This window comes from Arachis hypogaea, chromosome 19, assembly GCF_003086295.3.
Source record: "Arachis hypogaea cultivar Tifrunner chromosome 19, arahy.Tifrunner.gnm2.J5K5, whole genome shotgun sequence".
In the NCBI taxonomy this organism is placed as follows: domain Eukaryota; kingdom Viridiplantae; phylum Streptophyta; class Magnoliopsida; order Fabales; family Fabaceae; genus Arachis; species Arachis hypogaea.
In genome coordinates, this window is record NC_092054.1 from 81,906,995 (window position 1) to 81,927,619 (window position 20,625).

General features: G+C 40.2%; 1 non-coding gene across 1 annotated transcript; it reads left to right on the forward strand.

Moving 5' to 3' along the window:
* Positions 1–673: 673 nt before the first annotated feature.
* LOC112781721 (small nucleolar RNA R71) lies at positions 674–777 on the forward strand. The gene has a single exon (XR_003192480.1). It is a non-coding gene; the product is annotated as a small nucleolar RNA R71 (small nucleolar RNA).
* The last annotated feature ends 19,848 nt before the right edge of the window (positions 778–20,625 follow it).

Consider the following 20,625-nt stretch of genomic DNA (forward strand, 5'->3'; position numbering starts at 1 on the left):
TCCTTGAGATTGTCTTAGGTGAGGTGCTCTATAAGGCTGGTTCTGATTCTGCTGTCTGTTGTTGTTATTCCGCCTCTGGTTTCCATTGTTATCTCTACCTCCTCTATTATAGTTGTCCCTCTAGCCATGGTTGGAATTATCTCTCCAACCCTGGTTGGAGTTGTCCTGCCATCCTTGGTTATAGTTTCCACCTTGGTTGTAATTGCCGCCTTGTTGATTATATCCTTGATTCGGGCGGTCATAGAAGTTATGAGTAGCTGCCACAGTGTTATCTTCTTGTTAGAGCTGTGGACATTCATCAGTATAATGACTATAATCAGCACAAATTTTGCATACTCTCTGTAGGACTAACTGTTGGCTCTGTTGTGGGGGGTGAGGTTGAGCTTGTTGTTGTTGGTTCAACTGCATTTGCTTTAGTAGGTTGGTCATTTCACATATACTCTATGTAAGAGCAGAAGTTTCAATGCTAGAGAAAACCTCTGCAACAGCTTTTGAGTGGTTGTGCCTGTGCCTGTGATTCCTAGTGGACTCAGCTAAGTCGCTGATCAGTTGCCATGCTTCATCTGCGGTTTTGTACATTTTCATAGAACCATTACTAGCACCATCCAGTGTAGTTTTATCCTGAGACTATATGCCTTGTGTTAAGTAGCTGATCAACACCAGTCTGTCGATCATGTGATGAGGGCATGCGTCTAGAAGGTTCTTAAAGCGCTCCCAGTACTCATAAAGAGTCTCTGATTCTCCTTGAACAATGCAAGAGATCTCTTTCCTCAGTCTATCTGTGACTTCAGCTGGAAAGTATTTTTCCAAAAATTCTCTCCTGAGCGTATCCTAGTTGGTAACAGTCGCTTCAGGTTGGGAGTAGTACCACTCCCTCGCCTTTCCCTCAAGAGAAAATGGGAAGGCGGTTAACAGATAGAAGTTTTATCTGCACCATTACGCCTAACAGTAGAACAAGCTGTCTGGAAATCCCTTAGGTGCTTGATAGGCTCTTGAGCAGGTAAGCCATGAAACTTGGGCATCAAGTTAATTAGTGCAGTTTTCAGTTCAAAATCTGCAGCCAGAGTTAGATGATGCACTTGATACGGCTGCAGTGTAAAATCTAGGGCTCCAGCCTCCTGGAGAGTAATCCTCCTAGGTGCTGCCATTCTATCTGCACGTGAATTAACTGAATCAGTAGTAACGGAGCTTGTTTTACTCTCAGATGGCGGTTCAGATTCGCCCTCAGATGAAACTGGTGAATCGATAACAATCACTTTACCACCCTCAGAGGCTATCCTGCATCGAGCTCGCTTAATACGTGAAAGAGTTCTTTCAATTTCAGGATCAAACGCGGCTAAGCTCGAATCAGGCAGTGAACGCATCATTCAATGAAAGAAACATATAGCTCATTGTAAAAAAATAAAAATAAAATATGCAAATAAAATAAAATATGTACACTAATTAATAATTTAGCACACAATTGCAACTCCCCGGCAACAGCGCCAAAAACTGACATGAGGGCAGAAGTCGGCCAATTCAGAAATCAATATAGAGAATGCGTTGAGAGTATAGTTCTTAACCAGCTAAGATCTGCCTTGTCAATTTAGAAAAGTTGTCACGAAATTTAGAAATAAAAATATTGGGAGTATGAGTCCCAGGTCGTCTCCCAATGAGTTGCAGGAAAGGGTGCCAATTTTTTAATTAGGAATTTTCCGAGAGAGTTTGTGTTTGTATAATGAGCAATAAATTAAAGCAATAAAACTAAGAATGATTATTAATATTTTAATAAAGAGTCTTGACTGAGGAAATGATTAATTGGAAGTTCTATCCTTGTTGGGATCTCTTAAGTGTAGTATCAAAAAGGTTGTTGTTTTCACTTAGTTAACCCTTACTAAATAAAGGAAAGTCAAGTGATTGAGCTAATCCTTATTCGCAAATCCTAGTCCTCTCCCGTAGGAAGGTCTAGCGTTAGTAAATACAGAACTAGCCAACAACTTCCAGTTTAATCAACACTTAAGCCTTCCAACTCAAGTGTCTCCTTTTAATCAACCCCATGTCAAGTATGGAGTCTACTCCATTGACATGAATATAATACTCAGAAAAAATATAAGAAGACATAATAAATTAATTAAAATAAAATAGAGACTGAAAATTAATTAAAAGTAAAAGTAATCCTCTTTATCAACAATCCATGAAAATAATCCAATTAGAAATCTAAATAAAGTAAATAAGGATATGGAAGAGTAAGGGACAAAGTAAACAAACTAGAATAATATCTTCAACAGAAGTGATGACTCTTCAATATCCAAAAGCAAAAGCAATAACTAGGAATGTAAAGAGAAACTAGAGGAAGAGTAATTCTCTCTCTAGATTCAGATCTAAAACTAAAATTAATCCTAATGTGAATGAATGTGTATCTCCGTCTATGTGTGTGTGTTGAGTTTCTGCATGTTTTCTGGTCTTATTCTGTGTTTCTGGGCCGAAAATAGGGTTAAAACGCGGCCCAAAATCGCCCCCAGCATTTTCTATTAATTCTGCAGATCGCACAGGTCACGCGTACGTGTCGTCCACACGTTCGCGTCATTCAGCGATTTTCCTTGTCACGCGTACGCGTCATCCACGTGTTCGCGTCATTCGTGCAGACTCCAATCCACGCGTACGCGTCAGGCATGCGCTCGCGTAGCTGCGATTTTCTTCATTCCGCGCGATCGCGTGAGCCATGCGCGCACGTCAGTGTTTGCTAGTCATCTCCTTAGTTTATTGTGTTCCTTCCATTTTTACAAGCTTCCTCTCCATTTTCTAAGCCATTCCTGCCCTATGAAGCTTGAAACACTTAACACACGGATCACGGCATCGAATGGTATCAAGGAGAATTAAAATATACTAATTAAAGATCTCTAGGAAGCAAGTTTTAAATTATAAAACAATATTAGGAAGGGATTATAAAATCATGCAATTAGTATGAATAAGTGGGTGAAGACTTGATGAAACCATTCAATTAAACACAAGATAAACCATAAAATAGTGGTTTATCAGTGTTGATGGTCAATCTCCACATGCTCCAGTGAGAGTATCTTGTTGATTGTGTAGTAATCATCAGTTTGTTGATTTATCTCCAACTGCTGGTATATCAATCTCACTCTATCCCCTTTTGAGAATCCTTCAGTTCGTATCTTCTTGTTCTTCCACCTTTTTGGAGCTCTTTTCTTGTTCTTCTTTCCTTTCTTTGGTGGCTCTTCTTTCTTTACATCAGATTTAATGTCAGGAACTTCCTCTCCATAGATCACATCTTTAATCTCTTCCTGCTTTCTCTTTTTAGCCTTCTCATGTTCCTTACCCTCTTTTCCTTCTCCACTGTCCATCTCTTGCTTCACAAGTGAGCTGAGGAGTGTCTCTTTGGCTTTTTCTTCCCCATGTATATCTTCTTCTTCAACCTTCATGCATCTTTTCTCTTCAGCAGTATGCTGTACTTCTTGGAAGACATTTAAGGTGATTTTCTCATCATTTACTCTCAAGGTCATTTCTCCTTGTTCCACATCAATGATGGCCCTTGCTGTGGCCAGGAAAGGTCTTCCCAGTATAATAGAGTCACTCCCTTCTTCTTCTAAGTCCAGAATTACAAAGTCTGCTAGAAATTTGAATTTCCCTACTCTGACCAAGAGATTTTTAATCACCCCCTTGGCAATTACCAGAGATCTATCCACTAGCTCCAATGACATCTGTGTAGGCTTCACTTTTTCTATAGATATCCTTCTCATCATGGACAGAGGCATGAGGTTAATACTGGATCCCAAATCACACAGTGCCTTGTCAATGACTGTATTACCAATGGTACAAGGCAATTAGAAGCTTCCAGGGTCTTTGAGTTTTGGTGGAATGCCTTCTTGGATCACTGCACTGAACTCCTGGGTTAGGATCACTATCTCTTTCTTATTCCAGCTCCTTTTCTTGTTGATGAGCTCTTTGAGGAATTTCGCATATAGAGGCATTTGTTCTAGAGCCTCAGCAAGTGGGATATTGATCTCTAGCTTCATAAACACTTCTAGGAACTTGGGAAACTGTTGATCTTTAAGCTCTCTGTTAAACCTTTGAGGATATGGAATGGAGGGAGTGTATGGTTTCTCCTCCTTCCTCTGCTCTTGTGATTGTTCCTCAATATCTTGCTTTCCTTTCTTTGAAACTTGAGGTTCCTCCTTCTCCTTGAGCTTCTCTTGGTCTTGCTTTCCTTTTTCTCCTTCTTGCTTTTTGTTGCCAACATCATTCTCCACAGGCTTCTTGTTAGTTTCTTTCTCAGCTGGCCTCTTGTCGTTTACCAAAGTTCTTCCACTCCTTAATTGGATGGCTTTGCACTCTTCTTTGGGGTTGGGAATGGTGTAACTTGCTAGTGCATTATGTGCTCTTTCAGCCACTGTTTGCTTGGATAATAATCCAATTTGCCTTTCCAAGTTCCTCAGTGAATCTTCATTGCTCTTGTTGGCTAGCTCTTGATGTTTCATCATTTTCTCCATCAATATCTCCAAGTTGGAGATCCTTTGAGATTCCTGGGGTAGTTGTGGTTGATTATGGAATATTGAGGGTGGATGATAGTTATTTTGGTTAGTGGATGAGTTGTTGGGTAGATAGTAGTTGGATTGGGGTTGATTATTTTGTGGTTTTCTGTATTGGTTTTGGTTAGTGTTTGGCTGGTTTTGATGGTTTGTGTTTCTGAAGTTGTTTTGGTTTGAATTTCTTTGCCAAGGTTGCTGGTTTTGGTTTTCTCCCCATTTCAGATTGGGGTGGTTTCTCCAGGATGAGTTGTAAGTGTCTCCATGGAAGTCATTTGATCCAGAACCTTGGTTGTGCATGTACTGCACTTGCTCTTGCTGCTGCTCTTCATAATTTTCCTTTTGCTGTCCCCACACCACTGGTGGTTGGTTGGTTGTGCTCACTGCTGCAAGTTGCAATCCATCAATTCTCTTTGACATTATTTCAATTTGTTGTTGGAGCTGCTGGTGCATGAGTTTGTTCTGAGCTAATATAGTATCAACTCCTTCAAGCTCCAATACACCCTTCTTTGGAGCTGCTTGCCTTTCAGACGAGTAAAAATACTCATTGTTGGCCACCATGTCTATGAGATCATGTGCCTCTTGAGTAGTTTTCATCATTTGCAAAGATCCTCCTGAGGAATAATCCAAAGCTTTCCTTGAAGGTAAGGACAAGCCTTCATAGAAATTCTGCAACTCCACCCATTCAATGACTCTCCTTCTTGCTGTCTGAAGGTTTGCACATCAGTTTTTAGCTTAATAACTCTTTGGGGTGGATAGAATTTGGCTAGAAATTTTCTAACCAATTCATCCCAGCTGGTAATACTCTCCTTAGGGAAGGTTTCTAACCAATGTGTGGCTTTGTCTCTCAGTGAAAATGGGAATAAAAGAAGCTTATAGATGTCAGGGTTGACTCCATTGGTTTTTCCAGTGTCACAGATTCTCAAAATCACAGAGAGGTGTTAGTTTGAATCCTCAACATCACTACCTCCGTATTGACAATTGTTTTGAACCAGGGTAATCAATTGAGGCTTGAGTTCAAAGTTATTGGCATTGACATTGGGGGTTAGGATGCTACTCCCACAATTCTTTGGGTTGGGGATAGTGTAGGAGGCTAAGACTCTTTTCTAAGGCTAGCCATTGTTGTTGGCCATACCATCAGTTGGATCTGGAATGTTATCATCCATTACTTGATCTTCCTCCTCTAATTCCTCTTCACCAATAACTCTTTTCCCTCTTGCTTCTCTTCTCAATCTTCGGAGGGTTCTCTCGTCAAGGTTAAAAGATGTGGATTCACTTCTTCCTCCTCCTGACATAAAACACAAAACCAAAAACTAAAATGAAATACTCTACTGCTAGACTGAGGTTAGTGTTAGCTTAAGCAAAAATTCAAACAGTTAGTGTGCTTACTAAAAACAAAAAGAAAATGCTTAATCTAGATTATCACCCTACTTAATTATTGTCAATCCAAATCAATCCCCGGCAACGGCGCCAAAAACTTGATGAGGAAAAAATGATTCCACACAAACTCACCGGCAAGTGTACCGAGTCGCATCAAGTAGTAATTACTCACAAGAGTGAGGTCAATCCTACAGATTGATGGATTGAGCAATTTATTTATGTGATGAATTTAGTTAAGCGAATATTTGATGATTTGAGTGATTTTGATTAACAGAAGCTAAATTGCAAGAAAATAAAAGGTGTAGAAGGTAAATTGACTGAATCTAAAGGTGCTGAAGAAGTAAATTGCAGAAACTTAAAGAGCACGAAAGTAAAAGAGGTGAAACTTAAATTGCAAGAAAAGTAAATTGCAGAAACTTAAAGTGCAATAAATGTAAATTACTGAATCTAAATTGCTGAGAAATGTAAATTTGCTTGAAGAGTAAAAGGGATTTAGGTACTGGGATTCAGAATTGAACAAGAAAATGCAAGCTAAAGTGAATCAGAGAGCTCTGAGATGAAGAGATTCAGCTCAGTAGCCAAATAAAAATGTAAAATTGCTTGAAGAAATAAATAGCAAGAAAACTTAGCTCAATTATGAAATTCTAAAAGAGAACATGAAGATCGAAGAAGAGCAATGAGATCATAAATCAGATCTAGATCTCATTTACTTCCTTGACCAAGCAGAAAAGAAATTGCAGAAGAAATAAAAATAAAAACAGCAAAAGAAGCTTAGATCCAATTCTCTAATTCCCAAAACTATATGAAAGAAAAGCAAAGATGATTCTCATATTAGGAATCAATGGAGCTCTTCAATCTCAATTCAAAAACCCAAAAACAGAAAGTAGAGTTGCAAAAGAAAGAAAATGAAAACAGAAAGCAAATCAGATCCAATCCCAATTCCCAAATTCAACAAATGAAAATTAAAAGTGAGAAAACTAAAAATGAGCTAAAGGTCCCCTACAAATCAAATTAACTCCTATTTATACACTTTCTATTTTGGTCTTCAAAGCTTGGAGTGGGCCTTTTTATTTTGGATTTGAAGAAAGATGGGTCCGGTTGGATTTTGTTCAAGTGGTATGGGTCATGGTATATGTGGTTAGCTCCCAGGGTAGCATTCAGTTGGGTTTTGTGAACGCTATGTTCACTCTTGTGGCTACCCTCATGCCAAGCCTCCATGCCTAGCGTTCACTCTTTGAACGCTACGTTCAAATTGTGAACGCTACACTTGATTGCTTGCTTTCCTTGGCTTCCTCTTCGAGCACTATGTTGCAATTCTTGAGCGCTACTCCTTTGTTTTGATGCTGTGCCTTGCTTCCCTTGGTTGAGAGGCACGAAAAATGTGAAGAAAGGGAGTGCTACGTTGCCTTTTCCAAACGCTGGGCTTTGCTCCCTTGTCCCCAAGCCTTGAGTCGCGAGAAAGTTCACTAAAGTGAACGCTGCGCTTGAAATTTTGAGTGCTACCTAGTTTGATTGCTTCGAGCCCAGCTTTGCTTCTTCGATAAAGGTGGAACTTATGAACGTAACGTTCACTTCTTTGAACGCACATGCCTTGGCTTGGTTAGTTCCCTTGTGAATGCCACGCTTTAATGTCATAGGCCACGCTTTTAAAAGAATGGCCTAAGGTCCAAAACGTGCTCAAACTTCAAAGTGTGCCAAAAATTCTTCTTTCCCCTTTTTCATCATTTCTTCACCTACAAGCAACCAAACAACTAATCAAAGTCTCACCAAAATCACTTGATCCTTGCATCATTTATAAAATCAATCAATTTTAGCATAAAACCTATGATTTTGTGTAAAATAGATAATGTTTGATTGATTCAAGAAAATCATGAAAATCCACTCCAATCACTTACTTATTGTGCAAGAAAGTGCATAAAACCTAATGAAACTAATGAAAAATGCTTGTAACACTAGCATAAGATGACTTGTCATCAGTTAGTAGACACAATTGTGTCAAATAGTTAATATGCTTGAAAGAAAACAAAAGAAAAATGCCTAATCTAGACTATCACACACTTAGTCATTGTCAATCTAAATCAATCACTGGCAACGGCGCCAAAAACTTGATGACGCAGTGACATGGCGGAAATTGGCTGATTAAGAATTGATAGAGAAAACAGTGTTGCAAGTACAGTTCTCAACCGACTAAAATCTGCTTATCAATTTAGAAAAGAATTGTCACAAAATTAAGAACGGAATACTGGGAGTAAAAATTCCAGGTCGTCTCCCAATGAGTTGACAAGAGAGTGCAGCTTATTGGTCAGAGGTTTTCCAAGAAATTTTTGAGTTTGAGAAACAGAAAAATAAATAATTGTAAATTGAAGCAATGGAAATTAATGAGAGGATTTATATAATTTCAAATAAAAGCTTTGACCGGGAGAAGATTAATTAGAAGTTCTATCCTTGTTGAATTTTTCCAAGTGTAATAATAAAAGGTTGTTGTTCTACTTGGTCATCCCTTACTTAATAAGGGAAAGTCAAGTAACTAACTAACTAACTCTATCACCCAAGTCCTAATCCTCTCCTAGGGGAGGATTAGATTCAGAGACCAGAGAGTCAGCCAACAACTTCCAGTTAAGATTAACACTTGAGTATTCCAACACAAGGTTCTCCTCTTAATCAACTCCCAATCAAGTTAGGGAATTACTCCATTAACATGAATACCATCTTCGTTGATATGAAAAAGGAATAGAAAAGAGACATGATAATTGAAATAAAATTGGAAGCAATTAAATAAATAATAAAATTAAATGAAAAAGTTTTCCTTGCATTAATAAATTCTAAAAACAATCCAATTGTAATTCTGAACAAAAATTAAGGATATGGAAGAGTAAGGGAAAAAGAAAGCAAACTAGAATAATAATGACTTCAACGGAGGTAATGACTCTTTTCAATATCCCAAGCAAAAGCAATAAACTCTAAAACTATGAATGTAAAGAACCCTAGAGGAAGGAGTAGAATCCTCTCTAAGATTCAAAACTAAACTAAAACTATGCGTAATGTGAATGTGTGTTGAGTCTCTGCTGTCCCCTGGCTCTAGTCTGTATTTCTGGGCTGGAAACTGGGTACAAATTCGGCCCAAAATTGCCCCCAGTATTTTTTGCAACTTCTGCAGATCGCGCATGTCACGCGTACGCGTCAGTCACGCGTACACGTCGCTGGTCATCTTCGCGTATCACGCGTACGCGTCAATCACACGCACGCGTCTCCGTGCAAACTCCAATCCATGCGTATGTGTCAGGTACGCGCACGAGTCGCTGTAAATTTCTCCAAATCGCACGCACGCGTGAGCCATGCGTGCGCGTCGATGCTCGCTGGTTATCTCCTTAGCTTCTTGTGCTCCTTCCATTTTTGCAAGCTTCCTCTCCATCCTCTAAGCCATTCCTGCCCTATAAAGCCAGAAATACTTTATACATGGATCACGACATCGAATGGTATAAAGGGGAATTAAAATACACAAATTAAAGGCTTAGGAAGCAAGTTTTCAATCATAGAACAAAACTAGGAAGGAATTGTAAAATCATGCAAATAGTATGATTAAGTGTGTAAAGATTTGATAAGAGCCACTCAAATCAGCACAAGATAAACCATAAAATAGTGGTTTATCAAACTCGCCACACTTAAACATTAGCATGTCCTCATGCTAAGCTCAAGGAGATAAAATAAATGAATGGGGAAAGTAAGACTCATGAGATGCAACCTATATATGAATGCAACTATATGCTAAGATGGTTCTGCATACTTGGTTAAAAGTAAATAAGTTCTTCAAGACAAACTTAAATCAGATATCACTAATTCAAATTATACAGTAAATACGAGTAAACTTGTAAGAAGACAGCTCATGAAAGCAGGAAACATAGAATCAAGTATTGAACCCTCACTGGTAGTGTATGTGCACTCTAATCACTCAAGTGTATGGGGTAATTCACTCTAGTCTCCTCTAGTCATGCTTTCTAAACTTTGTTCTTCACCTAACCAATCAACAAATATTTAATGTACCAATGCAAACATGATGAGGTCTTTTCAAGGTTGTAATGGGGCTAAGGTAAGGGTGAGGATATATGTATGGCTAAGTGAGCTATAACTTGAATCTTTGGCTAACCTAAGTTCTCACCTATACACACACTCTATATACTTCTAAAATCATGCCTAGCTACCCAAAATTCCCACTTTTGTATTACATACTCATGCATCAACTCTTCTTTAATTGTATCACATATGCATTGATTTTTCATTAGCTTAACATTGGGGTAATTTTGTCCCCTTATTTATTTATTTATTTATTTAATTGAATATTTTTTGATTTTTTTTAATTAAAAATATAAAAGTAAACATAACATATTAATGCACATGGATTTTTTTTTCTGGTCTCACATGAGTAGGTACCCAAATTCCTAATATTTTATCATAACACATTCCCTATTAACCCATGTTCCCACAGTTTCCCCACACTTAGTTGATACACAATCTCTATCTTAAGCTAACCAAAGATTCAATTGGGGTAATTAATTGTTTTTTGCTTAAGGCTAGTGATGTGGTAAAATATAGAATAAATGGGGATTAAAAGGCTCAAGGTGGCTAACAAAGGTAATTGAAAGGGTAGGCCATTTGGGATAAGTGAGTTAATAACAAATGATGGCCTCGATCATATGCATGCATATAAATACGTTAAACATTGGACATATAGAGTGGAATAAACTATAGATTACAATCATAGAAAAGAAAACACACAAGAATAAAATATTATGGTTAAGTAGTGTAACCATGTAATTAAGCTCAAATCTCACAGGTTGTGTGTTCTTAGCTATAATTCATGTTCCAATTTATAGTCTTCAAACAAGTTTAACACACATTTTTCAATTTAAATTAGTGAAATATTATAAAATAGAGTCTTGAAAAGAAGTTTATTACTTTAACCAAGCAAACATACATGCAAACAATTATTATCATGCAATCTATTCTATTTAACAAAAGAAAAACTAAAATGTTGGTGTTAAGAGAGAGAGCTTACCTTTGGAAGTTAGGTACTGACCGACCTCCCCACACTTAAAGCTTGGCACCATCCTCAGTGCCATCATTTAGGAACAAAGGGGGCTGGTAACAACATCTCCACAGTCGGGGTTGTCATGGCTCCCGGTGCTGGTAGGTGAAGTGGAGTCCCGAGTGTCTGGTTCTTCTTCAGGTGGGTGGTTGCCAACAATCAGCTCCTTGAGGTATGTAAATTGGCGCTTGTTACAGCCCTCCATTCTCTTTGCCTGTCGGTCAAGCCGGTCTAATCTCTGAAGTATCTGAAGGAGCAGTTGATTTGTTGAAGGTTCTTGTGATGTGGAAGGAGAAGGAATATCTCTGGCCGGGTCTCCAGTCCGGCTGGTAGTGGCTGCTGGAGGTCTGATGTACTTTTCATTGGGGACATACTGATCGTACCACGGAATTATGGTCTTGGTGTCCCCAACTCTGTAGGAGACTCCGGCTGCCGAGACTAGATCTAAAACTAAGGCGGGAAAGGGTAGGTTGCCCGCAATCTGTACGTGTCCCATAGCGTGCCGGAGGTGTCTTGGTAAGTTGAGAGGCTGGTCTGTAAGGATACACCAAAGGAGAACAGCCATGTCTGCTGTGAAAGAGGACTCGTGAGTGCTCAGAAAGACGTAGTGGGACATAATCTGTGCCCATACTCGAGCCTCCAAGGTAAGTGCTGAAGGCAATATACCCTTAGGTCGGGATCGATGGTATCCATATATCCATCTGCTGCCAGGTTGTGCTATAACTCTGAGGATGGCATCCCAGTCAAATTGGTATGTCTGGCACTTTAAAGAGGCTTCTTGGTATGCGTCCAATCCTTCTGGGGTAGGGGGAGATCTAAAGCGTGCTGAATGGCCCCTTCAGTTATGGGGACTTGCTTCTGACGGACATAGACAGACTGCAAGGCTGGCATGTGAAAATTGGAGTAGAATTCAACTACCCATGAGAGGTTAACCTGTCATGGCTGCCTCCGTAAGAATTCCCATTGTCTACGCTCAATGCGGGGCTCAACAAACTCAACAATGTGGGTAGGAAGGATGAGTAGGTGCTCATTATTGTAGTTTTGCTCAGCTTGGATGGGGAACATCTACTCACAGTAGTGGTTAGTGAACCACGCAGTGTCCCTTGCTGGAGAGGCTTTCTCAGTTTCATCGACCTTGATGATCCTCTTGACCCGCTTTGTTGATGGCTTGACTGATGTTGAGGATGGTTCCGCAGCTGGTGCTTTTTTCATTCCTGTCCTCGCGGGTGGCTTATTAGAGGCTTTCTCTTTACCTTTCCTGGTGGCCATCCTGAAAAGGGATAAAAGAAAGGGACATGAAATCAAGTAGCTAGAACCGGGAGGAGGAAAATACAAGTGATAATCAATGCCAAGGTAAAGAAGAATGTCATAAATACATGGTCGCGACTCCATGTAATCAGGACATCAATGGAAATATAGCATGATAAATTAAGACAATTAGATGGAAGATATTTATTAGCATGCCGGAAAAGGCATGAGTAGCATAGATTAAGCATTAATTGCTCAATTTGATTATCAAATGTAACAAACTAACAATCACGTTTGTATTGACAATTATTTTTAATTAATAAAAGGTTGCAAGGGTTTTGTGAAAAACAGACAGTAGAGTAGAATAATAGAATAATTAAGAATTCACAATGCCATATAGACTTTTCACAAAAACTTGGTAGGCATGTAAAATATTTTAGGAAAAGGATGAAATCCAACATGCATGCAACCCAAAAATTAGTATTAATTGTCAAATCACACCCTAATATATCCACAAGCAAAATATATAGAAGAAAACAATCACCCATTTAAATTTCTAACACCAACATAAAAAATGCATGCAAGAAGAAAGAAAAAAAAACCATAGATAATGAAATTAAAAGAAAAATAAAGAAGAAGGAAACATAAATTAAAGTAATAATGAAAGAGTAAAAGGGGAAGAAGAAAAAACCTTGATGAAGAAGATGAAGAAGGAGAGAAGAAAGTAATAGAAAGTAAGAAAGAATAAGGAAGAAAAAATAAAGAAAAGAGAAATAATTAAGATTGAAAAGAATTAGGACTGGGGGAGAGGAGATTTGAAATCAAGCGCTGAAGTGGATAAACTATGCTTCGCATGCAACGCGTACGCGAGCATCACACGTACGCGTGGATCGTGTTATTTTCAAGCAACGCGTACGCGTCCCTGACGCGTACGCGTGACATGGGTTGTGCAGTTGGCGCGAAGGTAGCCCCGCGCACGCACAACTCTCTGTCCAATACGCACATTTGCCAAATTTTAAACGAGGCGTTCGTGTCAGAGACGCGCACGCGTGGGTGGTCTGGATGGGAAAACGACGCGTACGTGTCAGGGACGCGTACGTGTGATAGGATTTGTGCTTCTAGCACAGTTCCAGCCCCACACCATCATAACTCTCTGGCCATACATCCATTTACGCCGATTTGTAGGGTCACGCGTACGCGTGAGTGACGCGTACGCATGAAGGGCGGAACTTGCAAGCGACGCGTACGTGTCAGGGACGCGTACGCGTGGGTGCTTTAGGCTGACGCGCACGCGTGGGTGCGTTTGTGCCTAAAGCACGCCTCCAGCCCTACTCCCACACAACTCTCTGTTCAATTCTTCTTTGTCTCGCACGCACATATGACGCGTACGCGTCAGTGACGCTTGCGCGTCGTGTGTTTTTTTTTCATGCAATATGCAGAATGCAGATGAATGTGCAGAAATTATGAATGACTACTGTGGAAAGCAAAAGAAAATAAAACTAAGAATGAAAAGGGACGATCATACCATGGTGGGTTATCTCCCACCTAGCACTTTGCTTTTACGTCCTTAAGTTGGACGGTTTAGTAGCGCAGTCTTCTGCTGTTGGTGGATCTTCCAAAAGGAAGATCTCCAGCTCCTTGTTTTTCTCATCTTCTCACCATGATACAGCTTTAAGCGATATTCATTGACCTTGATAAAATTGGATCTTGAAAGATGACTCAGGTGAAAGACTCCGTATGGCTCTGCCTTCTCTACTCTGTAGGACCTTCCCTTCTTGATCTCAGCTTGCCTGGCATGAGCCTCAGCCTTGAGTTGTAAAGGAGAACTAGCTCCCCAGGTCTAAACTCTCTTCTCTTGATATGCTTGTCATGCATAGCCTTCACCTTCTCCTTATACAGCCTGGAGTTGTCATATGCTTCCAGTCAAAGGGTCTCCAGTTCTGCTAGTTGCAGTTTTCTTTCAGCACCGGCCTTCTCAAATCCCATGTTGCATTCCCTTACCGCCCAGAAAGCCTTGTGTTCCACCTCCACTGGGAGGTGACAAGCCTTTCCGTATACTAGGCGAAAGGGACTCATATCAATGGGTGTCTTGTATGCTGTCCGATAAGCCCAAAGCGCATCAACAAGTCTGGTGCTCCAGTCCTTCCTATGAGGCTTGACTATCTTCTGCAGAATGCACTTGATCTCTTTGTTAGACACCTCTGCTTGCCCATTAGTCTGGGGATGATAAGCTGCAGCTACCTTGTGAATGATGCCATGTCTCTTTAGTAGGCATGTCAATCTCCTATTATAAAAGTGAGTGCCTTGATCGCTCACGATTGCTCGTGGTGATCCAAAGCGACAGATAATATGGTTTCTAACAAAAGAGACAACAGTGTTAGCATCATCAGTATGGGTAGGAATTGCTTCCACCCATTTAGAAACATAATCTACAGCTAACAGTATATAAAGGTAACCACTAAAGTTTTGAAATGGACCCATGAAGTCAATGCCCCAAACGTCAAAAATCTTACAGAATAGCATAATCTGCTGAGACATCTCACCCCTCTTGGATATATTCCCAAAACCTTTGGCATGGGGGACAAGATTTACAGAAGCCAGTAGCATCTTTAAAAAGAGTAGGCCACCAGAATCCACAGTCTAAAATTTTTTTAGCTGTTCTTTGAGGGCCAAAATGTCCTCCACTCTCCGAAGAGTGGCAGGCCTCTAAAATGGACTGGAATTCTAATTGAGGCACACACCTTCTAATTATCTGGTCAGCACCATACCTCCATAAATATGGGTCATCCTATATATAATATTTGGACTCGCTTTTCAGCTTGTCCTTCTGATGCTTAGTAAAATTGGGAGGGAAGGTATGACTAACTAGATAATCAGCTACAGGTGCATACCAAGGAACTACTTCAGATACTGCATGTAAGCTATCAAATGGAAAAGCATCATTGATAGGAGTGGAGTCATCCTTAATGTGCTCAAGGCGACTCAAGTGGTCCGCCACTAAATTCTGAGAACCACTCATATCCTTAATTTCTAAATCAAATTCTTGCAGCAGCAGTATCCAACGTATTAGCCTTGGTTTGGACTCTTTTTTAGCTAATAAATATTTTAGAGTTGCATGGTCTGAGTACACTACCACCTTAGTACCAAGTAAGTAGGCTCGAAATTTATCCAAAGCAAAAACAATAGCCAGAAGCTCTTTTTCAGTGGTAGTGTAATTAGACTGAGCAATGTCTAAGGTCTTTAAAGCATATGCAATTACAAAAGGATCCTTACCTGCGCACTGGGCCAGCGCTGCTCCTACAGCATGGTTGGAGGCATCACACATAATCTCAAAGGGCTGGCTCCAGTCTGGTCCTCTCACAATTGGAGCTTGAGTCAAGGCGATCTTCAGCTTATCAAACGCTTCCATACAGTCCTCACTCAGCTCGAACTCAACATCCTTCTGTAACAGTCTGGATAAAGGTAATGGTACCTTACTGAAGTCATTGATGAATCTCTGGTAGAAACCTGCATGGCCAAGGAACGAACAGACTTCCTTTACGGAGGAGGGATAAGGTAAACTAGAAATGACATCTACCTTTGCTGGATCTACAGAAATACCAGTATTAGAGACAACATGTCCTAGAAAAATACCTTGTTTGACCATAAAATGACACTTTTCAAAATTCAAAACAAGGTTTGAACTAACACACCTGTCTAATACTCTAGATAAACTATCCAAGCAAAGGCTAAAGGGATCACCGTATATGCTAAAATCATCCATGAAAACTTCCATATAGCTCTCAATAAGATCAGAGAAAAGACTCATCATGCAACTTTGGAAAGTAGCTGGTGCATTGCATAAGCCAAAAGGCATCCTCTTATAAGCATATGTTCCAAAGGGACATGTAAAAGTAGTCTTTTCCTGATCTTCAGGAGCTATATGAATCTGAAAATAGCCTGTGTAACCATCTAAAAAGCAGTAATGCGATTTACCTGGCAGGTGATCCAGCATTTGATCAATGAATGGCAGGGGGTAGTGATCCTTACGAGTGGCCTGGTTGAGGCGCCTGTAATCAATGCACACCCTCTAGGAATTCTGCACTCTATTTTCTATGAGCTCTCCATGCTCATTCTTCATGGTAGTGACTCCAGACTTCTTGGGCACCACTTGTACTGGGCTGACCCATTCACTGTCTGAGATGGGGTAGATGATATCTGCCTCAAGTAATCTGGTCACTTCCTTCTTGACAACTTCCAAGATGGTGGAGTTCAGCCGCCTTTGAGGTTGACGGACAGGCCTTGCTCCCTCTTCTAAAAATATCTTGTGCTCATAAACTTGAGGGCTTATGCCTACTATATCTCCCAAGCTCCACCCAATTACTTTTTTATGTCTTCTCAGCATAGTAAGCAACTACTCCTCTTGTTGGGATGTCAGGTCCTTTGCAATGATAACTGGGAGCTTCTGATTATTCTCAAGGTAAGCACACTTGAGGTGGGATGGAAGGGGCTTTAACTCTAATTTCTACTCATGGTTAGGTACTTGATCTTCTGGAGCTAGTGATGGTGGCAAAGTGTCCTCATTGTGTTCAGAGGGTTTCCCTACACTTGGATCTTGCTCCATGTGCATCTCTTCTACTTCTTCTTGGTGAACTACAGCTACAGTCTCATCAATGATGTCGCACTGGAAGATGGAATGGTCTTCCGGAGGGTGCTTCATAGCTTCATCCAAATTGAAGCTCACTGCTCGGCCTTCTATCTCAAAAGAATAAGTTCCTGAGAAGGCATCCATCTTGAACTTTGAAGTCTTTAGGAATGTTCGTCCAAGCAAGATGGATGACGGTCTACCTGAGTCATTAGGGGGCATTTCCAAGATGTAGAAGTCAATGGGAAATGTGAACCCCTTAATGCTTACCAGCACGTCCTCAGCAATTCCAACCACTGTAATAATGCTTTTATCTGCTAACACAAAACAAGCAGCCGACCTTTTTAAGGGAGGGAGCCTCAAAGCATCATATATAGACAAAGGCATAATACTCACGCACACTCCTATACCACACATGCAGTCAGAAAATATGACACCTCCAATGGTACAGTTAACCATGCATGGCCCTAGGTCACTACATTTTTCAGGTTTATCCCCCATTAAAGCAGATATGGAACTACCTAAAGGAATAGTTTCTAACTAATTAATCTTATCCTTATGCATGCACAAATCCTTTAGAAACTTCGCATATTTAGGTACTTGCTGAATAACATCAAAAAGGGGAATAGTTACCTCAACCTTTTTGAATATTTCTACCATTTTTGGGTCAAGTTCCATCTGCTTTCTGGACTTCCTTGCAAGGTGCGGAAATGGGATGGGGATGGCATCTCTGGTAGTTTTTGCTTCTTCTGGTGCACCAGTCCCTGGTTGAGCTGCTGCTTCTTCAGCCATGTCTTGCACTTCATCTTCCTCTTCAACATCCTCCACTTCAACCATGTCCTCAACTGGGGCATGTTCTTGTGGGCTTGGCTCCTCATGATTCCTCTCTTGAAGTGTGGTTCCGAACCTCAAAGTGATGGCATTAATGCCACCTTTGGGGTTGGGTAAGGGTTGAGAAAGAATTCCACTGGAGCTTAAAGGTTAATTGGTGGAAGTGTTCATTGATCTAATCTGTGAGACAAGAGCTTGTACAGCAGAGGTGAGACCATTTAAGGTGGAGCTAAGTGTGTTCTCCATGGCTTTTTGTCTTTGCTCAATAGACTGAAGCAATTCGTCATTAGAAGAAGAAGGGTGATAAGTAATCTGAGGGGTCTGCTGTTGGTTGTTCTGAGACGCTTGGGACTGCCTTAGGTGAGATGCTCTGTGAGGCTGGTTCTGGTTCTGCTGATACTGGTTATTTTGATTGTTGTTATTATTCCACCTCTGATTTCCCTAGTTATCCCTACCTCCTCTGTTATGGTTGTCCCTCCAGCCTTGGTTGGAATTATCTCTCCACCCTGGTTGGAGTTATCTTGCCAGCCTTGGTTATAGTTCCTACATTGGTTATAGTTGCTGCCTTGTTGATAGTATCCTTGATTCGGGCGGTCATAAAAATTGTGAGTAGCTGCCAAGGTATTGTCCTCTTGTTAGAGCTGTGGACACTCATCAATGTAATGACTATAATCAGCACATATTTCGCATACTCTCTGAGGAACCAGTTGTTGACTATGTTGTGGTGAGGGGGTTGAGATTGTTGTTGGCTCAGATATATCTGCTTCAGTAGGTTGGTCATCTCACACAGAGACTGTGTAAGAGCAGTAGTCTCAATGCTAGAGGAAACCTCTGCAACAGCCATGGAATGGTTGTTCCTGTGCCTAGAATTCCGAGTGGACTCAGCTAGATCAGTGATCAGTTGCCACGCTTCATCCGCGGTCTTGTACTTTTCAGAGAACCATTACTCGCACCATCCAATGTAGTCTTATCCTGAGGCTTCATGCCTTGTGTGAAGTAGCTAATCAACACCAACTTGTCAATCATGTGGTGGGGGAATACATCCAGAAGATTCTTGAAGCGCTCCCAGTACTCATAAAGAGTTTTTGATTCACTTTGAATAATGCAGGAGATCTCCTTCCTCAGTCTGTCTGTAACTTCAGCCAGAAAGTATTTTTCCAAGAATTCTCTCTTGAGCGTGTCCCAGTTGGTAACAACTACCTCGGGTTGAGTGTAGTACCACTCCCTTGCCATTCCCTCAAGAGAAAATGAGAAGGCGATTAGCAGAATAGAAGTTTTATCTGTACCATGACGACTAATAGTAGAACAGGCTGTCTGAAAATCCCTGAGGTGCTTTATAAGCTCCTGAGCAGGTAAGCCATGAAACTTAGGCATCAATTTGATTAGCGACGTCTTCAGTTCAAAATCTGCAGCCAGATTTGGGTGACGCGCTTGATACGGTTGCAGTGTAAAGTCTGGGCTCCAGCTTCCTGGAGAGTAATCCTCCTGGTCTCCGCCATATTACCTATGCGTAAATCAACTGAATCAGTAGTAGATGAGCTTGTTTCTTCCTCAAATTCTGCTTCAGATTCGCTCTCAGATAAGACTGGTGAATTGGCAATAACCACTTCACCACCCTCAGAGGCTAATCGACGCCGAGCTCGCCTAATACGTGAAAGAGTTCTTTCAATTTTAGGATCAAATGTGGCTAAGCTCGGATCAGGCAGTGAACGCATCATTCAATGAAAGAAACATACAGCTCATGGTAATGAAATAAAAGAAAATAAAATGCAAATAAATAAATTCTAACCAATAAATTACCACACTGTTGCAACTCCCCAGCAACGGCGCCAAAAATTGACGTGGCAAAAATTGGCCAATTAAGAATTTAGAGAGAAAACAGCGTTGCAAGTACAGTTCTCAACTAACTAAAATTTGCTTATCAATTTAGAAAAGAATTGTCACAAAATTAAGAACAGAATACTGGGAGTAAAAATCCCAGGTCGTCTCCCAACGAGTTGACAAGAGAGTGCAGCTTATTGTTCAGAGGTTTTCCAAGAAATTTTTGAGTTTGAGAAACAGAAAAATAAATAATTGTAAATTGAAGCAATGGAAATTAACGAGAGAATTTATATAATTTCAAATAAAAGCTTTGACCAGGAGAAGATTAATTGAAAGTTCTATCCTTGTTGAATTTTTCCAAGTGTAATAATAAAAGGTTGTTGTTCTACTTGGTCATCCCTTACTTAATAAGGGAAAGTCAAGTAACTAACTAACCAACTCTATCACCCAAGTCCTAATCCTCTCCTAGGGGAGTATTAGAGTCAGAGACCAGAGAGTCAGCCAACAACTTCCAGTTAAGATTAACACTTGAGTATTCCAACTCAAGGTTCTCCTCTTAATCAACTCCCAATCAAGTTAGGAAATTACTCCATTAACATGAATACCATCTTCATTGATATGAAAAAGGAATAGAAAAGAGACATGATAATTGAAATAAAATTGGAAGCAATTAAATAAATAATAAAATTAAATGAAAAAATATTTCTTGCATTAATAAATTCTAAAAACAATCCAATTGTAATTCTGAACAAAAATTAAGGATATGGAAGAGTAAGGGAAAAAGAAAGCAAACTAGAATAATAATGACTTCAACGGAGGTAATGACTCTTCTCAATATCCCAAGCAAAAGCAATAAACTCTAAAACTATGAATGTAAAGAATCCTAGACAAAGGAGTAGAATCCTCTCTAAGATTCAAAACTAAACTAAAACTATGTGTAATGTGAATGTGTGTTGAGTCTTTGCTGTCCCCTAGCTCTAGTCTCTGTTTCTGGGCTGGAAACTGGGTCCAAACTCGGCCCAAAATTACCCCAACGTTTTCTACAACTTCTGCAGATCACGCATGTCACGCGTACGCATCACTGGTCATCTTCGCGTGTCACGCTTACGCAT